Genomic DNA, 20,681 nt, shown 5'->3' on the forward strand with positions numbered 1-20,681 from the left:
AGGTCAAAGCAGAGGTGGTCAGAGGAAAAATTGTTCTAACAAGCGTGGATGACTGGGTGGGCGGTTCCATGGAGAACCTAATGACCATCGCTGAAGACAGATCAGAGTAGCGGGCCTTGTCAGCCGCTGCGTCTATTTAGTTGTCCTCCCTGACGACTACTTCCGGTGGACCAGTATTACATTTCGTAAAGAATGAAGAAAGACATTGGAAAATGTATCTCTCGTCACCGTGTCCAAGCGGAGCAACAAAAAAGTGCAGTTAACACGTACAGTACTGTGCTAATATTTTTATAATATTGTGATTATCTCAGAGTTGAGCTCCACTTGCTCTGAAAGAAGTTCGTCTTGTGGGCATCATGGCAGCTAGGTTTCTACAGCAAAGAAACATTTCTTATAGGACATATCCCCCAGGGTATCATCAAGGTCGCCATCAAGTACAGTTCTTGTTTTGTCCTGGAGGAGGAGTGGGGTGTGATTGGTGTTTTACTCTGAGTCAGCAACTAAGGCAGCCAGCCCTTCAACAGATGTCACGTGCAGACAATGAACAGTGTGCCCGAGATGAGAGGTGAACCCAGGACAGCCGACCCTCACTGTATTAGTTTTTTCGTCAGACCATTGTTTAGTTTTTGGCAGTTGCACAGTCTCAGACAAGAATATTATGACAGTGTTAACAACATGGTCAACAGGCTTAGACCATGAGCCCAACAAGCTTCCAGAGTCCAGACTATCAAAGTGCTCGTGGCCCGCTAGGTCAGGTTGAAGAGGTCAGACCTCGTGTGGCCCACTTTGTACAGGTGAAAGCCGGTGGTCACGCATGGCTAACGGTGCGAACGTGACCCGTGGAAGAGGTGGTGTGTCCTCTCACTGGGAGACAGGGAGGGACAAAGGGGTGTGTAGGGGGTAGCACCATGCTGAGTGTCAGAGGGACAAGGGTTCGAGCGCTGGTCACGTGACTTCAGTCTGATTGGCTGCGACCGCCACCCGCCCGATGCTGACAGGCTGTCACTGTTTGATCGCATAAAGAAAATTTATTGTATTTTAGACAAGAACCTTGCTTAGTTTTAATGCTCTCCCTTTCATCGTCAAAACGAGGCTTCCACTAAAAGTGCTCGTCACCTCCAGAGAACAACGTTCACCGCAGCGAGAAAAACATTTCTTTAAACAAAACATTTGTTTCTTTCTCTATTTATTCTCTAAGACAGACGAAACATGTAAGTGTGTGTATTGTCCTATAATTAAAATGTATCAATAATATTTGCAGTAATGTACCGAGATAACTAACCCCCCAGTGTGCCACAGTGTTGGAGCCAGATTTTCACTCCCATCCTTCTTTCTGTCCTTATTTTGTGACACTATACGACTTTCCTAAAGTCCTTCTGAAAATTTTGATTGCACCGAGGTACGGAGTGGAAACTGTTGGAAGACAAACATTTAAACGAGTAAACTGCTGACATTTTCATGCCTTTTCTTTTCTTTCCGACTGTCAGTTGGTGAAGATTATTACAGCCTTTTAGTATTGTGGAGTTTATGACTGGCAAGGAATGCATTAAAAAGTAATGGAATTCATCGCAAACCCTTCCTAATTCATCTTAGAGGCTAGCCATTCGTCTAGCGATAACACTTGAGTAAGTAATGTGTCGTTGTGAAGGTTTCTAAAGTTTGTGCTTCACAAGCGACTGGTGTTTGTGAAGATGTGGTAACCCTGGCAACCTACAGACAGACCGATGCAGTAGCCCCCGAAACCTCTTTTTTTACCCTTTCACTTCAGAGAGACAGAGATGTGACGACGACAGTCTCGCACATTGTCGAGGGCCGAGAGGTGAGCTGGGAGTAGGATGTCAGCTTCCTGAAGTAAGATATTTAAATTGTAGATGCAGGTATTTAGGTTAAGGTTAAGGAGAGGTCGTTTATGTTTATTTGTTTGTAGTAGAATCAATAAAGTGATGTTGTGTTATGAATTCTGCTCTTGTGTTATTTCTCCGCTGCTGTCTTCTCGCTCTCTGTCTTTGTAACATAGGCACGTGACTCCCAACCACCTCTACCTCATCGCCAGCTCACAGATTCCAGGAACTTCATGAGCTGACATAGTCTGCAGTCAACGACTGCAGGTTATTTTTATGTGTTGTTATATCGTTGCTGTTGTTGTTGTTGCAGCACAGGGTTGGAATTGGAACAGGCTGACCTCATATTCCCACAACGTGGCTCAGATTGCAGTTAAGTGCAAAGTACGTCTCGGACCCTTAGGTGAACCATTGTTGTGTGTATAAACTGTATATAATCCCTTTAATACATTTGTTCTTATCTCTATATTTTGTTTATATATATTTACGTATCGTCACTCATTGTGCGGATGCACCTTTTTGAATGTCGCAATGAAGTGTTGAATGTTCAGTTATCCATTGTGAGACAGTGTTACAAGTGGTGAGCCTGCCTGTACAGGTGTATACGTCACAACACGTCACACCTGGTGGTCCGTTACACTTAGCTAGTCTACACTTGATGCATGGAGGACAGTAACTGCAGTAAAGCTTACAGTGAGTCGAAGTATCTCCAAAACTACTCAAACGACTTCGTAAACTTATTTTTGAACAGTTTTCAGTCGGCAAGTCTTTGTCACTTCAGTGTCCAAGCTTAAAGTCACAGCAAACCTAATCATGATTGTAGCGGTAGCACCGAGGTTCCCCTTCAGCAACAGTGACTTAGCGACCGGAGGCTACCTGTCTTCCACGCACGTGTTGATGGCGCCACCCACCTGACAGCTCAACGAGATACGAGTGATTCTAAATAAAGAAACAATATGACGCAGAGCAAATAGCGACATGGCTAATAAACTCCACAAAATTTGACAGGGTAATTTGAGAGACTGGGGGTGGAATACCACCCGGTTGATGTCCGATACCCCGGCTACACATAGTATTTTCTGCGTCGACTTGAGGCTGACAGACGTCCGTCCACACGACACGATAACAACCATGATGCATCTCATCTTCACACCTTTTCCTCGTCACGTCTTCTGAACCGTGACACCTGTGAGTTAATAACCCCACGAGGGATTTAAGACCACATTAAAATTACTTATGAAGTGCTTGCCTGACCGACCATGAAACAACAGAATGTTGTCTGAACATAACAGTCAGCGGCGCTCAAGTCAAACTCACGCCTCGTTCTCCAGACCCGCACATGCGCACTCGCTCTCTACCGCGATATGGTTTATGACTTCCGCCTACCCACCCACCCCCAATTTCTACCAGTTCCTCGCAGATTTTACTACCACAAGAGGCCGGGAGTGGAGGGGGTGAGAAGAGGGGTCCACATTGTCATCGACCTTGACTTGGTGTGCAACAGTGCAAGGATGGGGGGTGAGGGGTCAGGGGGATGTGTGTGGTGGGGGAGGCAACGGTTTCTCAGAGGGTGTGGTGGATAATGCATGATAATGGTGGATAATACACCATGCAGCAAAGTCTCCGACATTGTCGACCGAGAGCAACGCAGACGTGAGTGAACTCCAGAGGAAGAGAAGCCAGCAAAGGTAGGTCACGTGCATCGTCGTGTCTTTTATGTGCAGGTGAATAATAAAAGCCACGCTGTCTCTTCCCTGCAGGTGATACTCGCAGTGTCTCTAAAGGCCATCTCACACGAGCGTCAGCGACATGCTGCTGACACCTGTTGGGCGTCAGTCTGGTGTGCGATGTCGTAAGCGCTGACTATTGTCTTATCAGGTGTGCAGGTATATGTGCAGTGTACAGAAGGTGGCACCACTAGACTCTCAGCAAGACACGCTCCACCGCAGTGTCAGACGGTCGTGGAGGGTCAAGTCAGTGAACCTTGACGGGAAGATGTGACGTCATGATGTGGCTCGTGCTTTTGTCTCCAAGCGCCGTTACATAGAGCAAAGAAAAATATTCTTAACCCGACTTCTACCCACAACCGGCAACAAATGCTAACCACGCAGCGGCAGGTTAAGATTAAAGTTATAAAATAAAAACTGCTCCACAATGGGTATCGAACGCCTGTGCTCTAAACACTCGACTATCCGTTACCTTCTGCTAGCTGTGCTGCACACGCTAGTGAGTGGTTAGCTGCAGACACAAAGCTGCTAATTGCTGCACACAGCTGACCTCATTACTGTGTGGGACGAAATTCCCTCTCCCATTGCTCAACATGATTATTCACATAGAAGCGCGGGTCAAAGTTTATACGACAGGTGAAAAGGTGTTCACAGCAGGTATCTAGCAAGTGCAGATCAGGGGAGGGGAGGGGAGGGGAGGGTCCATGACAGGCAGACGTGGCACGTGATTAGGATTCCTTTTCACGAGGAAACAAGGACGAACCCAAGGTAGACTTATCAAAGCTACACTCAAGCACGGGTGGCCGTACAAAATGTCTCGCAAGTCCTCCGTTCACCTGGAATTCTGTGAAGTTCGCCATTAAATAAAATATTGTCAAACAGGACTGATCATGTCTGTGTAGTCACGAAGTCGACCACCAGTAAAAAGGAAACGACTGAAACTAATGATGCAACAGTAACGAGATACGACTGAAACAATGATACAGTCAAGATCCTCCCTCCACGAAGGGAGGAGAGGCGTGGGTATCTCGCCGTTACACAGTGCCACTACACAGCACATCGCCAGCAAACATCTTGTTTATCTTCAGGTCAACCTTCATTTCACTTGACACTTGCCATAAATTTGCTGTACAGCAGCTAAGATGCCTGACATACAAACAACCAACAAGACTTCGAGGACTCCGGAGTAAAAAGATAAATTTCATTCCATTGCTCACTCACATCTGTCCTTAACTTCCCGTCAAAATATTTTATTTCCACAGTACTGTGAACATCAACCACCAAAGCCATATCAGTTATAAACAATAATCTTATTTGATTGCTGTGTGTTTATTTTACCGAAAACAAAGGAAAGTCCAGGCCGCCACACTCGACACTCGGTGCTGCTACGAGCCGCAAGGTGGGAGTGTGGTGGGAGGCACCTGAGACGAGACAGGTAAGCAACACCACCACCTGTGGCCAAGGTATGCGTGGCAGGTAACTCAAGAGGTGCGAGGATCAACGGAGGGTATTGGGGTACTCAAGGTTTTGTGTTTATTACAACCGCTGGACTATTTTTACAGAATATCAACGCAATTAAGTGCAAATATGAGTACGATGAAAGGACTGATTTACAAGTGTAATGAAATCTCACCTGTAAATAACCGCATATTGGAATTTACAAGTTTAGCTTCACGAGTCGGTGAACTCACAAAGTCTGGGGCTGACTAGAACACTTTACATACCTCAGCTCCCTCAAAAACAGTGGACTTGTTAGAAACGTTTGCGTACATATATGTAGATATTACTATGTGGGTGTTTGTATTAGTATGTCGGTATGTGTCCACGTGTTTGTCACCATGTGTGCAAGTGTTTGCGAGTGTGTATAAGTGTGCACGTGTTTGTCACACGGATATGTGAACACTTGATTGCGACTGTGTGCGACCGTGTTTGCGATTTGTGTATACAGGTGTTTGTCGATGTTTATGTATTTATTGTGTGTGTGCGTGCATGCAGGTGTCTGCCAGTCTGATCTAAACAATCCCAAGGTGTTTAATTATATATATGCACAGAATTCATGCCACAACAACTGAATGCCGCTGACCCAGGCCGACTTGTTTACCTGTTGCTCACCTGATATTCCAAAAACTGTGGCCGCGAAATGAAATGTGCGAAGGCATGTCACGTGTCCTCACTTCGTTAACAAGAGGCAAGTAGGTGTAGTACATGCTGGTGTAGCACCGACTGGTGTAGTCGCAGAGACCTCACCTGATGAGTGACATCGCGATCACCCAAACGTATGATCACGTGATACTAGGTGGGACATGGCTTCTTGTCATCAGGACAGCGAAGATGGTCATTAAGGTCCAAGGTGTCGCTCGCGATTCGTGTTTCTGTCTGAATGTGACACTCAGTCACAGGGCTGCGACTCCAGGTGTTCCGGTGTCACCCCACTGATCATCACCTCCCTCAGTCCCGCTGGCAGGTGAAGGCAGTTTCCAAACCAACTCCATCCTGCCAAGCCATGTGACTAGCTAACCCACTGATAATCGCATGTATCACACACTCTGCATTACCTACTAACACCTAGTTGTACATGTACACTACTCTCTCAACACTCTTCGTCTGTGACAACGCGTCCCTTGGGTTCGACATCCTGCCTAGCAACACATAATATATATCTTCTAGTAGTTAATCATTCGAGAGAACACATCGTTTAATTAGCGCTTGTTATATACCTACTCTAGCAACACAGACTGCCGAACACACTTGGTCCCAGACTGAAGGTGTGTGGGTCTCGTGTACTTCCATTGGCCCCCGTACGTCTTCAGCATCATCTGCTGCTAGGGACAAAATGTCTGTCATTCTGTGTGTGTGTGTGAACAGGAATCAGCCAAATCCGGACCACACCTGTAGGTGTCATCTCGCTTGCCAGGTCCACTTATTACCTGATCCCATCTTTCCATTTAATTACACTTCACTGCCCGAGTGATCTTAGCTGTTTGTGTGTGCGCGTGCACTCATCTAGTCGTCGAGGGGACTGACCCATTGCCCAGGGTAACCATATGGTGTAACTACACTTCTTTGAGTACTTACAAAATCCGTTATGACAAGGCAGGTGGAGTAATTACGCCGCCATTAGGTGTCTTAATGGAGTGTTATAGATTCAGTGTTCTGTGTTACTTAAGAAACGTACAAACATGGGTTAAGTAAATCCTAACAGTTATGTTTGCCTGTCTCGCCAGAAAGAATCCATCGCGCAGTATCTGAGTGTAATTAGTCCTGGAGGGATTATAACGAGGTACTCGTGACGTCATCAAACGGTCGCACAACGTCCGTGCGCATACCTACACGCACGTGCGCCACCCCACCTCCCACAAAAAATTGTATGTGCGAGCGCGTGCGGATTTTATTCAAAATGCAAGATTTTTTATTTTACTTTTTTTAACTCTCTAAGGAGTGTCAAGACATTCAACATTTAATGTAAAGCCTGTATAGCAAAATTCTGTCTGTAACATATAGTATATACATATATACACATACTTCTGTGCGGCTTCTAAAGTTACACGTGTACAGCCCACAACAGAAGTCAGTATGAAATGTATCTGGGGAAACAAAAGAATGTGCCGCAGACCTGCCGCGGGAAGACACGCGACTTTAGCATCCGACTGCGATGAATGGGAGGAGGGAAGGAGACGGCCATAGTTGGTGGGGAGGGGAGAGGAGGAGCCGTACCCCTCGCGCCCCCTCCCTGTCCACTAATAAACCTGTCGTGACGACAGCCAGAGCGCGGCAAATGGACCTAGCATACCAGAGCAGGCAGAGAGCATCCCTCACCTGCCTGCCACACATTCTTCACGCTTTGCTGTAGCCGCCATCTCCACGCACGTCACACTTCTCCTCCCTGACTAATGACGCCGCCGGGTGGAGGGCTGCTTGGCTGTGATGTCGCCTGCTTCACGACCCGAGGGCCATCTGGCAATGCCACCTCGACGACAACAGACCCTGTAGTGGCCTCCCCCTGCCTGGGTGCTGACGACACCTGTTTACCCGTCTTCGTTGAGCAAGGTGGCTTGGGGACATGACCACAGTTCAATAAGTTTATCTCATGTTAGCGACATACTGCATGCCTTCCTGTGTCGAGAGACAGCAACTGGTGCTAATGTCCTTCTACATCATGAGGATGGTGGTGGTGGTGGTCCTGATAATTTTAGCAGAGCTGTTTAATATTGTCCCTTAGCACTTTGTGGGTGAGGAACGGTGGCTTGAGTCTCAAAAGCACTGGTGTTGCACTTTTCCAGAATGATCCATACAATTGGGGTGGGGGAACTGGTTTTGAAATAGATCACCAGTCAGATGACTCCCACACCAGAGAGAATTCGTCCATCTTTGTTGAGCGATTGTCATGGTTACATCATGCAATCATACTCCATTCCTTGCAGGTGAGAATTGCACATCGCACTGATCTGATCATGACCCCCATCTGTACATTAAGTAGGTCCGTGCATCTCGCAGGTTTGTGCTCAAATGGAGAATTATGCACCATCGTCGTCTGTTCGCTGTACACAGCCGCTAGATACAAAAAGAAGCGGGAAGTTTTTATTACTCTCTTTACCCTCCCAGCCATGCGGTCTATTGTTTTACATCGAACAATAAATGGAAGCCCGCTGCCAAGGGAGAATCACAAAATGACGGTGAGATCCCCCTGCCAAGTGTTACAACAACTCGGAGATGACGGGTGTGGAGACCTGCTGACACCCACTCAGACGCTAGGTCAGGTGCTTGAGGTTCTTTACGGCATTTCACCTCGAGGTGAGAAAGTGTGACCTTAGTCTATGTTGACCTTACTGTACTTATCTATACTCCCTTCTGGACGTCAACGGTCCTCGCTCCTTCACGTCGCACTCGTCCCAGGACTGCACGAGCAATTGCTGCTCACAACACAGGAATGTTATTGTGTTCAACAGACTGGAGCATCCGCACTTGTTCTTTGTCATCTCGGGCTGTCACGTCAGACCGTTACACTTCATCGAAACGGCCAAAAAAAAAAAAAGACTCCCAGGTCATATCATAACAACATCCAACAATATGAACTAATAAAAGAGGGAAATGTAGTCTGTTTCAAATGTGTGCGGTGCATCCTACAGGCCATTTAAAGAGAGGTTGTGAGTTCAGCTAAAACCTTTAACCTGATGACAAGGTCGCCGAAAGCCAGCGCGGTCCCCTGGGGCAGATGACCTCTCCGGGCCCCTTGTAATTGTAATGACAAATTATTTTCCCAGTATATAATAATATGTTTACAACTGGATTGTCAATATCTACATTTCATTCAGTAACGGAACAGAGACTGCGAACATTAGGACAAATGCACTAGGATCTACATCACTATTTGAGCATACAGTTGTTTACACGTGAGTGGTTAGTAAATGAGGAAAAATGCGGACACTGTCTTTATATCTTTCTCATGCTAACCTCCTCTTTATCCTCCTCCTCCTCTAATCTTCCCGTGAAACCACCATGATAAATCTATAAACCTATCTGAAGGACAGCAGTTTTTAAAAATGTTTTTGCAATAATGGTTGCGATAGTATTACAGGCCAATATGGCATCACTGATTTACCGTGTACACTAATGTAGTTGATTGTTTGGTTATGGAGAAATTGGAAGAAAAGTTTCACCATGTCTTTAAGTAACTACGAAAATAGAAACCTTTGACCTCTCGCTTGGAGGCTGCAGCGCCAGGGGCGGGCCGCGAATTTATTTTTCCTAAAACAAAGTTATGTAGGGGAGCTTACCCGAGCCTTGTGATTGGCCGCTTGCTCATGTGACTTAATCTCCAACCCACATGGCTTTGTATACACACACACGTCACGTGGCCTTCTTTTCCGGTTGTCGTCTGCTCGATGCGAAGACTCCACATACATAACTGTGGATGTTTCTGTGTGGAAATGTCAGTTAACTACACAGTTACGCAACACAATCCTTGCTAGCTTGGCTGCTTGACTAACTGTGATTTTTTTTTCATCAGCCTAAATAAGGACGTGAAATCTCTGCAATTTAGCTGTGAGGAGGTTTAACTGGCTCTTTAATTGTTAGATGCCTGAGGTCTTTTTTTTTCACCTGGAGCATAAAATGTAGTTTATCTTTCTGTTAATTAAAAAAATGGCAAGTTTCTTCGAGAAAAGAAACAAAATTTGCATCCAAATATCTGCATTATTTAACGTGTGATTCAAGAGTTTTTTTTTTTTTAATTTACAGAAGTAATAAAGTTGTTCTCAACCATGTGTACTGTAATACTCTGCCTTGTGACAGTGTCACAAAAGTGTATGCAGCGACATGGGGGAGGGAAGGAGGATGGAGAGAATATCAGTATCGAGTAGCACCAGTATGAATGGACTATAGATAATGCCTTCCCTGGTAGATTGGGTCGTCAGCACAGTCAGTGACATTAGACACATTTTATGTACATTATGTATTAAAATGAAATAAAAGATAGCAACTGCATACAACCACGGACGTGTGTAGTTATACAGAAGACAGCTCTTGTCATCATTAAGATAGGTTACGAGGCAGGAAGGTTATAACAAAAATTACACATAGCATACGAACATAGACTGCCATCCAATGAAACATTTTATTGGAACTTACATTAGACTTCAAATATTACTTATTATTTTGTCATTTTCGGTTGTTGGAGTACAAATCCATGTCAAATTAAATAACTGGCAACTGTCTGAAACACGAGTTGACTAGTTTTTAATTTCTTGAAGGGAAACAATTCATAGTAAAACAATCTCCTAAGAAGACAACAGTTGCTTCCCTTCTCACACTATCCAGTTCACATTTCAGTGTGCGAAACACACGCTTTAGCTGTAAAGATGATTACCGATGAGACCATCGAAACGATGGCCGTTCTGACCTTGCATATAACTGACATAAAACTGTCACTAGAGGAGTTTCTGTAAAATCTTGCTTGTATTAAAAGGTCTAAGGCGAAAAAGTAATGGACAAGGCACACATATATGCATCTTCAGCCTGTGAAAGTTTATACATGTACACACAGATATCAAACGCAATGACAAGAAAGTGCGAGAGATAGTTTCGGCGCTCGTTGTGCAGTTTTGCTCTCAAGGGACTTCGCTAAGGTCACGCCCTGGTGCACACGCCAGCCCACGCGCCGTGCAGCGTCTAGCGCCACTGAGCCAGTGAGTGTCACTCACCGCACTCTAGCTGCTACCAAGTAAAAATATACTCAAATCGGAGCGATTAGCAACAGCACTAAGGATGCCGTGTATTACAGACTTTATTGTACATACAGATACAAGCTTTAATATTAAAAGCAATGACAAGGAGGTGCAAAGAGTGGATGCGGTGTTTGCCACACTGTCTCATCCTCAAAAATCCAATCCACTGCTGTCCGATAATTCGATGCACTGATATAATCTTGATATAGTCGTCAAAATTAAAAGTAAGTTTAGTATTAAATTAAGTTTTTTTTTTCTTCTTTGCAAAGCAGATCGTTGACCAGCCAAACTGTGAGCTTAGATTTCTATATACATGCCACATAAAATTGCATAAAAATTCTACTAAGCAGAGGTGTAAAACTCACGAGTAGACAGTGGAGGTAGAAATAAGTTCTAATCTTTGAAGATTTCCTTTCCGCCACGACGCCAACAGGTCAGAATAATTATAGCATGCATTTCGTGTTGAAGAGGATGTAGCCGTAGGCGAGACCGATCAGCACTTGGGAAGAGGCGACACAAAAATGAGTTTAAAACTGTCAAATATGACAGTGACATATAACTGACCTATCGGTCACCTGTAAACTGTTCAGCAGTGTTGGGTCTTGTGTGCCGGAAGAGTGAAGTAGTGCAATGATATTTGTCACGAAAACTTTTAGGAAGAGATACAATCGACAATAAGTCATGTACGTAAATAAAATGCTGCTTCTAACGACCATTGACTTGATTCGCATGCTGTGGTGCATTTAGTCTGTATTGCTTGGACATTCAGGCCAGCTCGTCCTAATTACAGACGTATTATGAAGTCCCTACCTAGAATGCTGGGGAGAACGTGTTTGAGCAGCACTTATCTCTTCTCCCTTGATGTCTTTCCTTTCCCAATGTTGAAGGAGCCAAGTGCCCATTCAATAGCTGGTGTCAAAATTGAAAGTACGCTGCACCATAGGAGTATCGAACCGATAGCACGCCTTTGCCTCGGATGCTATAACTCCAGAAGGGCTTATGGACTGTTTGGTTTCTCTCTTTCGCTGTGTGCGTAATTTTGTTTTTTAACAGATCTTAGAGCCAATAAATCTCTGCATACGGACATCAACACATAGACACGCGCCTGCAGTAACGCGTCACTTGACAGAGATAAGTTTCGAGAAATGCTATTTCGTCGTCGTGTGAGCATCATTGAGTGTATATGCATGTGGTCCATCATTGACCAAATAATTGACCGTTGACCGAAAAATCATAGAGTGTACATATGAGGGGAAGAGAGATATATTAGATAACGGCTGACCCACAAAAAGTTAAAACTAAATAACGATCGAAAAACCAGAAGCTTTAATTTTTTTCAAAGAGAGTCGATTGATCAGCGTTCACCTTTCGCTGCCCGTCTCTGTTCGAGCAGGCGATGCCGATGTTCTTTTGGTTACTTCAACACGTAACTCATCAAGACAGGCATTCTATCTACATCACTGTCCACTGGCTGTTATCTTTCACTTATCATTACTGGGGAATTGGAACCACACGGGCCCAACTGAAGGGGGCTGCCCAAAACTGGGTCCGCTGGCGAGGTGTTGTTTCGGCCCAAAGAAGCAACAAGGAATAAACTAACTAAAACTATCATTATTGGTCTGCACAGAGAGTGCTATCTATCCTGCTAATGATAAGCGTTATAATTTCAGTTTCCATAATTATTATATAAGAAACGTAAAGGAATTATAAAAGTGGGGAAAAAAACTACGACCAGCCTATACTCGCAGGAAAGGTGAAAAGGTGAAGATATCGTTTTTATGAGAATTTACTATGGCCTCAATGTAAATACGAAACGGCCGGCTAACACAAAACACATTAAATATTTTTTCCTTCGATTTTTATCACCTTTCCCCTCTCCTACCCTCTAAGGTAGGTAACACCCAACGCTGCAGGCTGTCTTTTTAAAGTCGCCTCCCTTGGTGTCCGATGACGTCAATTGGCATGTGTAGATGGGGCGAGGCCTCGCGGACAACTTGGCTTGAATGTATGTAGGAGCGGAGGTGTCGTTGATGTTAGGATACTGGAGTTAAGCACTAGGTTTTATTTCTGCCTAAATAACACAAGGACTAAATTGATTACTTGCGAGGAGTTTAGCTCACAGAATGTATATACACTCAGCTGTAACTTTGCTATAAAGCGCACAAATAAGCAGACGATCGAAATACACTACAGGAACTCTGAGGGGATGCTGAGCTACTTCTCGCGATGTTTTGTGGACATAAAGTCTCTTTAATCGTGTAGAAGTATTTGTGGTTGTGTCGGTGGCATTGATGGCGGTGTGCAGGCGGGAGTTCGCTTTCGAAGGGATACCAATTTTTCTTTTGGTGAGTACATAGATGGTCGTGTAAATAGAGTTGTGTATGTGTGTGACTGAGACTTGGAATATTGTGGAATCTAAATCATCCTGTCCGGAATCTGTTTATCAGTAGAGGTAGGGAAGTGGGGATTGAGGGAAAGAGTTGGTATAAATGTATATGGTTTACAGAAGATCAATCGCAGAAAAAGGAGACATCTCCTGGCCCGATCAAGATGCAAATTCATAAGATTAACATTAACAGATTTATGGCATTAGTCATTTAATACTATATTATTCACAAACAAGCTACAAGTCTTCAAGTATAAACCTTTACTGTTTCATACTGTTCATAAAGGTAAAAAAGACGCATTGCAAAATTAGCTTTTGTCCTCTTAGAACTAATTAGAGCTAGACCCTGCTAAAGTAATATAGCTGGTTGCATTTATTGGCAGCATATGTTTTTACATTCACATTAATACCCTGGTATACATGAATTTCAAGCATCTCCAAAAACTCAGAAAAGCCTGTTAATTGTTCAGAGTTTATGATTTTGCACACATGATCAGTTTATTTTCTCATGGTAAACTGATGATGATGATACAATATCTGTCCATAAAATTATAACTGTATACTAACTATAACTGTATCTTCTTATATCTTGTATCTTCAGTCATGGAATTAAGAATAATATTGAGCAAATGAGTGAATGTATGCATGGATGGATGTTATTTTGAATCCTGGCAAATTTTGTAGCTGTATCTGTTGTAGTTTAAAAGATACAGGTGTTTTTGGCAACAGTATATTTCATTTTTTCCCACAAATTAAACCATTGTCAAACTTTGGGGCTAGAGATATTGAAAAAAAAATTGGACACTAGTCCACCTGGAAGAAAACTGAGTACAAAGTCTTTGCTTCTTTCTCTAGATTTTATCATTTTTGGAGAGGTAATAGTGCATTACTCTGTTTTTTAAGCCCTCAGATATGTTGTTGTAGTGAATTCACATAGGCAGCATTTTTTTTTTTTTAACAATTTGGGGTTATCTTGGAAAGTATTTAAGATAAACTAATACTCCTGAGCTGTTGATTCTGTTTGTCTGAACTAGGAGCAACTTATAGGTGCAAAATAATAATATGTCATTGTTTACTTGTCATAAAAATGGCAAGCTTTCAAAGTTTGGAAACAAATTTTCAAAATTTGATAAAAACACAGCTTTGCACCTTTAGTGTATCTCTGCTTCTAGCAAAGATAGAAACATGATACTTATTTCTTGTGTGACTCAGAACTGAGTGTTTGAAGGAACCAGAAATACTTATTCTTTGTGGGCTCAAAAAGTTTGTGGTGTAAACAGAATGTGTAGAATCTGAGTCTATGAGAATACTTATACAGTAGAAAACTAGTAGACCCCCTAAACTTTCAGTTGCTGGAAATTTGGGGTGTTAAAGATCACACTTTTCTACTTTTCTCTTGCTATATTGCCTTTTCTAACCTGCTATAGAGTCAGGTACCCATTCCTGACAGCTGGGTAAACTGGAGTCAGTTTGCTGAGTCTCATTGGTGTTGAACAGATACACCTCTTGGTTTAGATGTGAGTGCTCAGCTGTGTCCGCTTCCCAACTTCTTTAAGAAGCAATGCTTATTTATTTGATAAAATGCAGGCACATGTGCATGTGGGGGCATGCATACATATACATTATACGCACACAAAGTTTTCTCATTTTCATGTGTTTCTCAATCTGCCTGCTCCATCACTTTCTCATCTCTTCCTCATCTCCCTTTCCTTTGACAAGTCTTAATCTTGTGTAATTTATCCTTCCTGTTTCCACAAATACCTGAGCCTTAAACACAGGTATGGCATTTTTGACAAGCTCTATCAACACTGAAACCTAGACAGTAAAGTACACAACCTTCTTCAAACTGCACAGATACATAGTTCCAAGCTAAACATACCCTTTGCCCCAGATCTTTGTAGGCTTATCCAGGCTTGTGCACAAACCTGTCTCTTTTACAGCCTCTCTGATGTCCAGGTGTTTTTTAAGCACTTTCATATTGGTGTTTTCGTGTAAAAAAACAGTTTGACCAGTAATACAAATAACACCTGCATAATGATCTATCCTTTGTTTCTGATGTGTTTTATAAGTTCAGTCTTGGTTCCATGTGTTTGGGGAAAAAAATCAAAAATTTTGTGCAACAATTTGAAATGAACAGCGTATTTAATAGTGTATTCCAGAAATAGTGTTACCAATACTGTGCTGTGCATCCATATAAATTGTTGTCACCATGACATTGACGCAAAAGACTGTTTAATCATTATTTATTAATTTGTGTTATTACAAGTCAGAAACTATGACGACTGTGCAGACCCAGAAACAAATCTGCCCTTACTTCCATAAACCTGGTGCATTGATGTACTTTTACAGATGACTACCTAGCATGGCCCCCAATAGTGTTGGACAAAACATGCAGAGAATGATCAGTACAGGTCAATCAGAACTAATGAGTATTTCTGCCTAAAATAGAAAGGGAAAGCCTGGTGTTTCTGTGACCTATCGAAAAAAAAGGATAGCTACTTCTATGCTTTGTGTCTACTATCACTTCCTGTACTTTTGGTGCCCTTAGTGTTACATTTCATCAACCAGCCAATTAAAGTTGACTTACTCCAATATGGTGTCACTGGGCATGACAAGGAAATGCTGATAGTTTGGAACCCTGGGGCATTATCATTAAGGTGTGGGGATGTGCCTTCCTTGCCTTGTGGGATAGGCATTGCTTTGCTGATTGATTACAGGTACCTTCAAATGGCCTTTGGTCGGGGTGTGTTACAGCAGTAGATCTATCTATATGGTTTTAAAGACTGTCATGCTTCAAACAGGATGAAGATGATTTTGAGCCATGCCTGACTGAACTACAGGAATTGGACATTCAGAACATGTACAATGTAAATGTACAATGAGGATGGGAAAGAAGATTGTTAATGAGGACATAGAAGGTTTACTTAACTAGTTAACTGTATAAGTTTCATCCTGCTTGACTGTTGCAAGACATGGACACAGCTTTCTGACACAGGAAAAGAATCCAGGCATTTATTATAGCTCAAAGCATGCCAGCTGCTTGAAGAAATAGCTCCATATTTTCTATCTTTAATGTGTGGAACATGGCCATCTGCCCTGGTGGGCTTCCAAGAACTTGCAAAAATAAAACTGTGCTAGCTTGCATTGTTTGGCAATGTGACCCAGCACAGCACATGTTAAGATATTGTAGAGCACTAAAGATAAGGACATGAAGATTCTGCTCCTGTTTCTTCTCTGAGGATATCCTGTCCATGTATTGGATATGACTCAGTACCAATTCATCCAGCCTGTGTGTGTGTAAAAGGTATATTTTTTGGAGCATGTAGGCAGGCATGTGTATGATGCCAGTTTTTGTCATTCCAAAACAAAATCCTTGATCTACTGAATACAGTAATTTTTTCTATCAGCTTTTCTATAGACGTAATGTCTGATATATTATTAATAGTAACATTGGCAGACAAACAATTTCCTAAAAAGAATTAATAAAGATGTTTTGTATTTATGTTGTATTTGTAGCTTTTTGCCTTATTTTGATAGTTTAATAAAGATTATTGCTTCTAATTTATAGTCAAATTTTTATTACAATTTGAATTAATAATATCATTATTAGAGTACTAAAGTGAGGGTGGGAGATAGGAAAAAAGTCATATTACTCATCCCAGTTTTTTAAAAAAAAAAGACTCACTGCTTTTACTATGGACAGATAACAAGTTATCTAGATTTACTTCTCAGCTTTTTCATTTTTCTTGTGACCATCACTTCCTAGAAGATGTTTAATGTAGCACTATAGTACCATGTGAAAGGGCTAGATACATTTGTTAAGATAGTATGAAGTTTATGTTTTTGTCATTGCTATCACAGGCTTTTTACATTATGAAGTTCATGTTTATTTATTACAGTCACATGTACTTGCTAACTGTTACATGTTACATATTTGGTAGAAACTTCATGTTTAGTTATTACAAAAAGAGACTTATTTTGTGCTTTCCTTTACATCACTGTTGGTTTAGCTGTTGATGACATTTACTCTCTCTGTTAAATCTTTAATAGATTTACATATTGGTATATCTAAGTGTCCAAAGGCATGCTTTTGATACCAGTAGTGCAGAAAACTTACCCTAGTTGACTCAGGTGCCAGGAATGGATAACTAACTCCATAGAGGGTTGAGGAAGTTAAGGCAGGGATAGAGAGGTGATGGACACTGCGCTTACTAAAGCTGGCCCCCAGAAAAGTGAGGTCTAACACCTTACTCCCCAAATGACCCTAAGAGGTCAGAGTATGGCCTTTATAGCTTTATATCTAGATGTGCAGTAATAAATTGGAGTTGCTTGTTTTAAGTTTAAACTGTGATGTTTTTTTCAGGTAATTGCATCTCTGGTAACATGTCAGGCTCAGAATCTTACCTCTAACAACGCTACACTGACATCCACAGAGTCTTCTATAACACTGGAATGGACAGTGGACAGCAAAGCTAAAACATACCAGCTTACCTGGCATAGGAATCTGGGCATTTTCTTCTTTGATGAGCTTTTTGTGGGACCTTTCAATGACTCCGTCTGAGATTTACAACTCCACCAAATCTGCAGCCTGGAGCCATCTACACTTTCCTCATTTTCAAAAATGGAAATACAACTGAACATTTAATCTTTCAGAAGGATGTTGCAACAGGTAGAAGAAAAATAAATATGAAAATATTTTACTAACATGCTTCATGACATTTTAAATACTGACTTGCCACATCGATAAACAATTGTTTGTATTTCCTGCCAAGTGTGTGTGAGAGAGAGGTGGGGTGGGGGATTTTTTTTCTATCCTTCTCTTTCATTTTCTGATATTATTATTTAATCGAATTGCACATGTGCGTTCCATGGTCACCTTATGCCATGGCTTCATAAATATCTGCATGTAACTGCCCATAGCTCAAATAAACATTATATTTGTTTAACTTTCACAGTTTTGAATTTCATGATTTTCTGCCGGGTAAAATTTTTTTTTTTTTTTTTTTTTTTGCCATGCATGTTTGAATGAACTTTAAAGGTTAAAATACAACTTAATAATTTTGCAGTGCCTTTGCCCCCAGACAATGTAACTGTTACAAACCGTACACAAATTCTGTTATGTTGTCCTTGGGAACGTGGTTACAACAGTTCAACATCGGTATACTATGAAGTGAGTTTCTATGAAGAGAGACCTTTTGTTAGTTTAGGAAGATGACCACAATGAATGTAGCAAGATTAACAATTTCAGAATGTCTGTCAGCAAATCAAGGTGTCAATACAAACTTCTAAGATACTCCTTAAAAACTTTGCATATCCCTTCTGGCTGTTGAGGCATGTTAATGATTGTGATAACAGTGGTAAGGTTTCATTGTCCAAGACCCGTTTGTTATTGTGTGATACATTGACTTTGTAGAGAAATTCTAATTTTGAAATATGCAAAGTGGTAAATAGAATAGAATGTATAGTTACAGAAATTAAACAGTAAATTGATTGAATTAACAGTACATGTGACAAAACATTTTTAGCATAACCCTGCTTAGTTTTGAATAAGAAATGATCATCAGTCCTATATACAAAGAAAACAAACTGGGGAGTAAGCTTGATATACACAGTGGAAGATTTTCTTGAAATTGAATGGGAACATTACTGTCATTCATAGAGACAAAGAGACAGCAGATGTAAGAGATTTGATGTTAAGTATAAATTTAAACAATTCATTTTTTGTAACAACTGCCATAGGCTACCATAATACCATGTGCAATATTCTCTCTCTCATATTAGAGGCTTATTTGAGCAGAAATAAGATGTCGATGTTAGAATCAAGTCACTGAAGTTAAAGAGTTCGTTTGGTTCTCGTCCTTGATTCTTGTATATGTCTAATTGGTTTAACCATTTAACCTGTGTTTTCTGTTGACTTACACCAGAATTGATGTTATAATGCTAAACCAATGTGGACATAAAAACGATTGTAGAAATGATGGATCTTAAATTTTAATGTTATGGTAGATCCAGTATTCGGAAAACAGTTTCTCACAAAAAGTGGTCAGCAACTCCTCAAATCCTGTTTACAACCTAACTGGCCTCTTACCAGGCCACACTTACGGCGTCACACTCTTTGCTGTGATATGGGACAAACGCAGCAATGCTTCAAGAGTGATTACTGCTGTTACACGTGAGTTCTTATAGTCATGTCTTATGTTTTTTGCTTTTGCTAGGTTAGGAAGAAAGGAAAAGAATACAAGCAACAAAACTATTTTTGGTGGATAAAGGATATTTTATCAACAAGTTTATAAATGTAATTCTTTGTCAGAACATTGTAATGCTAGATTTACAAAAATATTAACAGAGCAGTAAATATTGAGTTAAAAAACATGTGAAAAATATGATGGTGCCAAGTTGCTTTTAATCAAAGGGAATTTTAGAAGCTAAGATCTTTATAAAGAGTTTTCAAAATCAAAGTGGTATGTATTGGAATCCATAATCAATTTGAAAGCTGTTTCAAGCAGGAAACAATTTGCTAATAATAGAAATATGCATATAAAATTGTTAAAAACCTTGATAGAAAATTACTTGTGTGTCTGGTGGTCACTGTCTTGCAATAAAAAAGAGACAATTGTAAGAACAAAAGTTTTTTTTTTTTTTTTTTGTTCAGTGCCTTCTGCACCAGTGAAACTGTCAGCAAAGGCTCTTAACACCACAGCTCTTCAGGTCACGTGGGAGGCTGCACCCAGCAGCTTACAGGTATTGTTGCTATGTGGTGAATTGAGCATGATAAGCTTCAGCTTTGTATGTTCATGAATAAATCTCAAAATAAATAGTCAGTTGTAGCCTTGGAATTAAAGATGCTCTGTGTTTGAATACTTGCCTTTTCTGCTAATATGCACTGAACATATTTTGTTGTCATAATTTAGAGAAATATCTTTGTATATTTGTTGTAAAGTTTTGGCTACATGGGAACATTGCTGGACAACAAATCATCCTCCCTGGAATCAAATTTAACATTGTTTCCATGAAAGCTTATCAGCACCTGTTCCTGCAAATTTTGGTGCCAGGGGCCCTATACTTGAATCATTTATCACATCCTGACTAAGAGCATTGTAACATTCAATCTGTTAGTGTGGTTCAGTGTGTTCTCCATCAAACTAAAACTTATTTAATGAGGTGGTCAAGATTGCTAGCAAGATTATTGGCTTTCCACAAAGACCATTATGTAATCTATACACCAAGCCTGTGAGTTTACAAGCTGTCTGCATTATCACAGCCCCCTCTCACCTGCTACATCACCATTTCCCAATGCATTTGGTAAAAAAGGTTTTATTCATGTACTTCTTTTTTTGCTTTTTTAAATTTTATTGTTTTTTTCAGAGTTCCTTTAGTGTGTCATATGCTAGTGATATTACTGTGAACACAGCAAGCTGCACTGCTTCACCATGTAATTTCATTGTCTCTGGAGAACCTGGTCAGCTGTACATGATCAATGTATATGCAGTGCAGCAAAATTTTC

General features: G+C 41.3%; 1 long non-coding RNA gene across 1 annotated transcript; it reads left to right on the top strand.

Moving 5' to 3' along the window:
- The first annotated feature begins 12,743 nt into the window (after positions 1 to 12,743).
- Positions 12,744 to 20,596, top strand: LOC112566193. The gene is made up of 6 exons (XR_003099537.1): positions 12,744 to 13,136; positions 17,541 to 17,846; positions 18,244 to 18,347; positions 19,184 to 19,349; positions 19,830 to 19,918; positions 20,543 to 20,596. It is a non-coding gene; the product is annotated as an uncharacterized LOC112566193 (long non-coding RNA).
- The last annotated feature ends 85 nt before the right edge of the window (positions 20,597 to 20,681 follow it).

The sequence above is a fragment of the Pomacea canaliculata genome, linkage group LG6 (genome assembly GCF_003073045.1).
Source record: "Pomacea canaliculata isolate SZHN2017 linkage group LG6, ASM307304v1, whole genome shotgun sequence".
Taxonomy (NCBI): Eukaryota; Metazoa; Mollusca; class Gastropoda; order Architaenioglossa; family Ampullariidae; genus Pomacea; species Pomacea canaliculata.